Source organism: Aedes aegypti, unplaced genomic scaffold (assembly GCF_002204515.2).
Source record: "Aedes aegypti strain LVP_AGWG unplaced genomic scaffold, AaegL5.0 Primary Assembly AGWG_AaegL5_hic_scaff_923_PBJ_arrow, whole genome shotgun sequence".
Lineage (NCBI taxonomy): Eukaryota > Metazoa > Arthropoda > Insecta > Diptera > Culicidae > Aedes > Aedes aegypti.
The window spans coordinates 1-6,085 of record NW_018736627.1 but is presented as its reverse complement, the minus strand read 5'-3'; positions in this window follow the sequence as shown (position 1 = coordinate 6,085).

The window sequence follows — 6,085 nt, the reverse complement described above, 5'->3', positions numbered from 1 at the left end:
TCGCATAACCTCCAGCAATATGAAAATAAAATTATTCAATAATATAGCGATTTTGAAGGACGGCTAGAGAGGTCTCTAACTTCAACATGTGAAAACAAAATTCGAATCCGTGATTATAGACGATGATCTTAAACTCTTGATCCGTCTTAAAAACGTGAGGAGAATGCGTTGGCACTCGTGATCTTTTTATGACAATAATATGGCAGGATCTGCAAAAATAAAAATAAAACGATTTTCTCAATTAAGAAACAAAAAACTTGAAATAGTTATTTATGCAACAAGTTGCAAAATGATGATTTTTTCAGCACGAGTTGTACATTTATCCAACGAGACTCGCCGAGTTGGATAAATACCTACCACGAGAACTCACATGGGCATACAGCCATGCGTGAAACTACGCATTCAGTATTTTTCAATCACGTAGGCTGTGATACAGTAGTACCCATGATTGCCACAAACTTTCTCGCTCCCATCGGTATCATGTTCTGTATTTTTTTTTATTGGAGAAATGAACGGGTAGGTGCTGTTTACTAGCTGACTACAAATGCTGGACGATCCGATCCCACATCAGAATCGCCAGCCTGTGTCGGAACCAGATCGCACAACGGATATAGACTCTAATGAAGTGACTCGCCGTGTAAACCAAATGGAAAGTCACTTCACACGAGTTGAGAATTGTCACCTCGCTATACTGCCCATAACTGCATATCAGTCATATTCGTCATTTTTCACAATTTGGAGTCAATACCGTGGAGAGTCATCAAATGATGTATACTTTCGATCAACCTACTAAAATATGTGATTTTGTTCTAGAAAATTCGAAAAAAAAAATTGTCACATTGGTAATTGTAAACGCATAACAGTCACATTGAGATTATGCATGAGTCTCGTAATAAACTGCCCATAAAAGCATAACTGTCCCATATGGACTTTCGAACCAACACCTTTTTGCGTCGCAACATCCATGTTTCAATATGTATTTTACTATGCACATAAAAATTTTCACACTTTGTTTGGAAATGTTGTGGAAAAATATGAAATTGGTGCAGTCCCATATTGAAAAATAAAGGCATAACAGTCTCTATATGAACTTTCAACCAAAACAGCAACTGCGAAACATGAATTGTGTTCCAGTTTATATTTCTTTATGATCAATAGAAGCAAAATGAGTTACCTGTGAGGTTGTGCCGAATGAATAAGGTAAGTAGAAATGTACTAGAAAATCACGAACATTTGTATGAGAAGTCAAACTTCAAACTTTGAGCGGTGTTTTCTCAATGCTTACTTTTTCAATATGGGACAGTTATGGCTTTATGGGCAGTAAAGTAGCAATGAAATTTCTATCAGAATTATTTTCTGACTATTAACCCAATATACGATATGATCTGTACAAATTTTCAGCCTCAAATAAGCACTTTTGAGTTTAGTTTAGAATTTTTAGTTTGTTCTCATAAGCTAAGTATGCTGTTTCGCTCAAGAAAAGTAAAGAAATTCCTTGACTGAAAGGGTCAAGAAATTTCCTACAGAGAGCCCCCTTTAAAGTGACATTTCTTCTCAGCTGCGTACTGCGATCAGAAAAAAGTGATTTTCTTGACCATTTCTTGGGAGAAATTTTCTACGCATCGAGATAGGCGATTTCTTGTCAGTAGCAAACCGGCCTATACTGCCATAAAATGCACACTTGGTGTTCCATTTACTCAATGCCTACTTTTGTCGAATGTTACAACTATGCAGTCATGGGCAGTATACGACACCGACAATTCTCACCTCACACCAGTCGAGAATAAACCTAAGAATCAGATGCAATTGTGCTTATTCTGTGCGGCATGTAAAGTGAGACGAGTCGGTGAGGTGTCGACTCGCTCCCAATTGAAAAGACACCTTCCCAGACAACCAAAATGTACGTATAACGAAATCACCTGGAGGCTTTATATGTGCAAAATTGCACTTATAAGATGTCGCGAAAAGGCCTTCTACGTACAAAAGTGCAGGCGATATGCGTGCATATATTATGTGATGAATAATAACATACAATGCGAGTGTATAAATATTCTACCGAACTAACCTGTGATCTTATGCGACTTAACCTATGATAACAAATGTTGATTTGACAGCTGCTACGGACTGATTCGACTTACTTTGTACGAGTGTACGGAATGGAACAAAATGTACAAATGAACTCAGAAAGAAAGTGCGAGGAAACTCATCAATCTGAAGAGTTTATCCACGGTGTTTTGCGGGTTTGATGTAATTGGTATGAATAAACGAGTTATAACGTGAACTTTCATGCGATTTGTGGTTGTCTGGGTCACGTCACCCGAGGTGAGAACAACTCGACTCGACTCACACGCCGCGCAGAATAGCCACAAATGACATGAAAAGACTGGTTTATTTGATTGACGCATACAAAAACAGTACTGAAAAGTAGCCACTTTCAGTTCAGTTTGTATGGAATTTACCATGGGAAAACTTGCTTTTGCAAAGAAAAATAGCCAGAGCTCACCAATTGACCTCGATAGATATTTCTACGATGAATAATACTGCCGAAGACCGCGAAACAATCCGACACTTGTGAAAAAGTTATTCAATAAAAATCTATAGGAAAGGCGACGTTGACTAACACGTAAAGGAATAACAATAATAACAAAATTGGGCAAATATACAGAAAAAAAAATCCATGTAAATTTCAGCGTAAAACCATGCACATAAAGGGAATGCCACATTTGTCGCAAGTTTACATGACACATCGTGTAAAATTACATCAACATCATGTAAATTTATGCGAACTATTGTGTAACCAGTTAGAGCCCATGCTAGATTACACGATATATAACGGAAACTTACATAATGTTATTGTAATTTTACACGATATGACGTGTAAATTTGCGACATATCTGGCTTCCCTTCAATGTGCATGATTTTACGCTGAAATTTACATGGATTTTCTTTCTGTGTATGCTTTATAACTTTTTTCACAAGCATCAGATTGCTTTGCGGTGTTCGACAATGTTGTTCATCGTAGAAAGACCTATCTAGATCTGGATTCAGAATTTTTATAGAGGACCAATGACCATAGGGTTCCTCGTACCGACCTCTTTTGACGAGTACCGGTTCTACGGTACTGTAAGTCTCAGTACCAGTAGTACCGGTAAAATACTGGTACTGGAATATTTACTGGTCCGGATATGTTAGTGGTAGCGAAATAGTGCTAAGTGGTCATAAGTTTTGAAAGTGGTGGAAGAATTTGTGTATCTTGGAACACTAGTGACATGCGATATTGATGTTACCCCGCGAGGTGAGAAGACGTATTGCAGCTGCAAGTCTGGCTTTCTACGGGCTCCATAACCAGCTGAAGTCCCGTAGCCTGCAAACGAAAACAAAACTCGCGTTATACAAGTCATTGATTCTTCCGGTTGTCCTACAGGGTGTCCGCATATTATCCGAACAGCAAAATATTGGAAAGATGATCTCGCATTGAAAACAATGAAAACTCAATGTCCATGTACCTTTTATAATACATCTATCCAGCTTTTTACGCTAGCTATAAAACAGCAAGGGGTAATTAGATTTTGCCCGACCGATTATATAGTAAGATCTTAGTAGACAGGGATTTGCGTACGTTGATTCAACTGTCAAGAATTTAACTTGGTAAACATTTTTGGTATCAATGTGCTTAGAAATTTATTATTTTTCATTTTAATACATTTTTCGATTTTAGATTCGTATCAAAGGGACATATGCTGCATTATCCTTGGAATAGATATCATTGTAATCCTTCGCAGTTCTTCCAATATAGAGCATCATTCATGATACAGCTAGCCACGGTAAAAAAGAAGCAAGGTATTATACTCCAAAAAATGACATTTAGCAGTGACGTCATTCCTATTCGATTCTACGAAGGTACGGTGTCGCCACCTACGTCAGTTTCGTCTGTGCGTGAACAAAAGTTAAACAAACATTGTTGATTTCAACGCATTTTTCGTTTGCAAAGTTCTATGTAAAAATTTACTGAACCTGTTGGTTTTTACAATTGGAATCCATTCATCAATTAGTAAAGTCATCAAAACGTGCTATATTACCCAGGTTGGTTTAGTGAATGATGTGTTGAAATCCATCTCTAAGTGAGCTCCTCCAAACACCGTAGAAAAGTGTAGCGCATAAATTTAACGATTTTTGAATGAAAATCACTGTTTTGTGCTTCAATTATTTGCACACTCAGTCGCAATAACCCTAGAAATATCAAAAAATGAAATTTCTTGTGTTTTTCGTACTCAGGATATGAAAATGAGTGCCACAAAGTTGCGAAACTTTTCAACAACCTGCCAAGAAGAAAGTCAAAACATTCGTTTGGTACAACTGAAGAGCAGAAGCGAAGCGAGCCTGGTGCAGGAGTATCAGCTAACCGAAACAGTGTGCTGTGTTCCGGGGTGCAATCAGCGGTACAGTCCGGGGGTGGGACATTTCGCATAAGGACCGTTTCGCATACATAATGGACATTTGGCATAATCATAATAATATGCCTTCTTTAAAAATGCCTACCTGTTCTTGTATGAAACTGATTTATGCGAAACGTCCATTATGCCAAACGTCCGTATGCGAAACGTTCTTATGCGAAAAGTCTTTATGGGGAATGGGTCACCCCCCTGCGGTTGAAATACGAACCGACGAAGACTGCTCGAGTGTGCAGCAACCACTTTTAGCATCCCGGAATTTCATACCACCATGTAAGTGCAGGAATGTTTAGCTTTATCAATAATATGTTCACGAAAATTTTGATTTTTAGCAAAAAAAAACGACAAACCGAGCGTTTACATACTACGAACATCAGCAGTTCCTGATTCAAATCTACCCGGTTGTGCTGCCAAAGAAGCACATAAACAAATCGTGCTGAATCGATCGCTTCTTAAAGAACGTTGTATTTCGAATAGACCCAGCAGCAAACTGGGTCAGGAAGAAGTATATTCAACCTGCAGAGACATTCCCACCCTCACTAGTTGATGCTGGTATACAAGTGGATACTACTGACATTGATAAAAGACCAAATCAAGCGGTCTTGTGCGATCTCTTTTGGTGAGGATGAAGATGACATGGCAGCGTGGACAGGTTTGAGATCGAAAGATATGTTACAGTCGATAGTAAATGCTTGTAATGATCCTGAAAGAGTTTAAAAAGAGAAAGCATTCTTCATTGACTATCGACGAAGAAATATTGATTGTATTGGTCAAGCTAAAAACCAATTTATCTTTCGATGCAATATCTGTACTATTCCGGATTCATGCACAGACCGTGTCCTGTCTGTTTTCTATCGTATAGTTCCATTACTGTCTGCAGCATTGAAACCTTTGATATACTGGCCTACTAGTGAGCAACATCATCTATGATATTTGACACACTGATTTAGAGCTGATTTTGAAAGATGTCGTCGTAGTTCGTGGATTGCACTGAATTGCCGATCAGTGAACCTAAATGCTTGCATTGTCGTGATAAATACTATACCCCACTAATAGAATTCGAGCAAACGCTTAATACTTTGATTGGTGTGACTCCGCCGGTGGAACTATCTCCTATGTTGAGTTGTGGGTATGGAGGGAATCTTCGGATAAGCAGATGTTGTCGAAGAAAAAGTGCTAGATTCCAGGACAAGCCGTTATGACTGATAAAGGATTTATGATCGATGAGGAATGTAAGCGACGAAACGTGAAGCTAGTCCGGCCACCGTTCCTCAATGGACCCAGAAAAACTGAGCAAGTTTGAAGCAACTCAAAATGTGTCTATTGCTGCAGCTCGAGTACACGTTGAAAGAGCCATACAACGTGTTAGAATGTTTCGTTTTCAATACAAAAATTGATTCTAGGTTTTTGTCGTTCTCGACGACCTGTTACTCATCTCGTGTGCTATTGTTAATATTTCCAGCCCCATAATTGCAATACAAGGTTTTGAAGAAGAATTGTTAAGACTCATTTTAATTTGACTTTGTACACATAAATAAACCAAAATCACAGTTGTATGTTTATTATTTTAACATTAATGCTGATGTTACAACGCATGATTCTTTAAAAAATATTCAATTTTTCAAAGTATACAT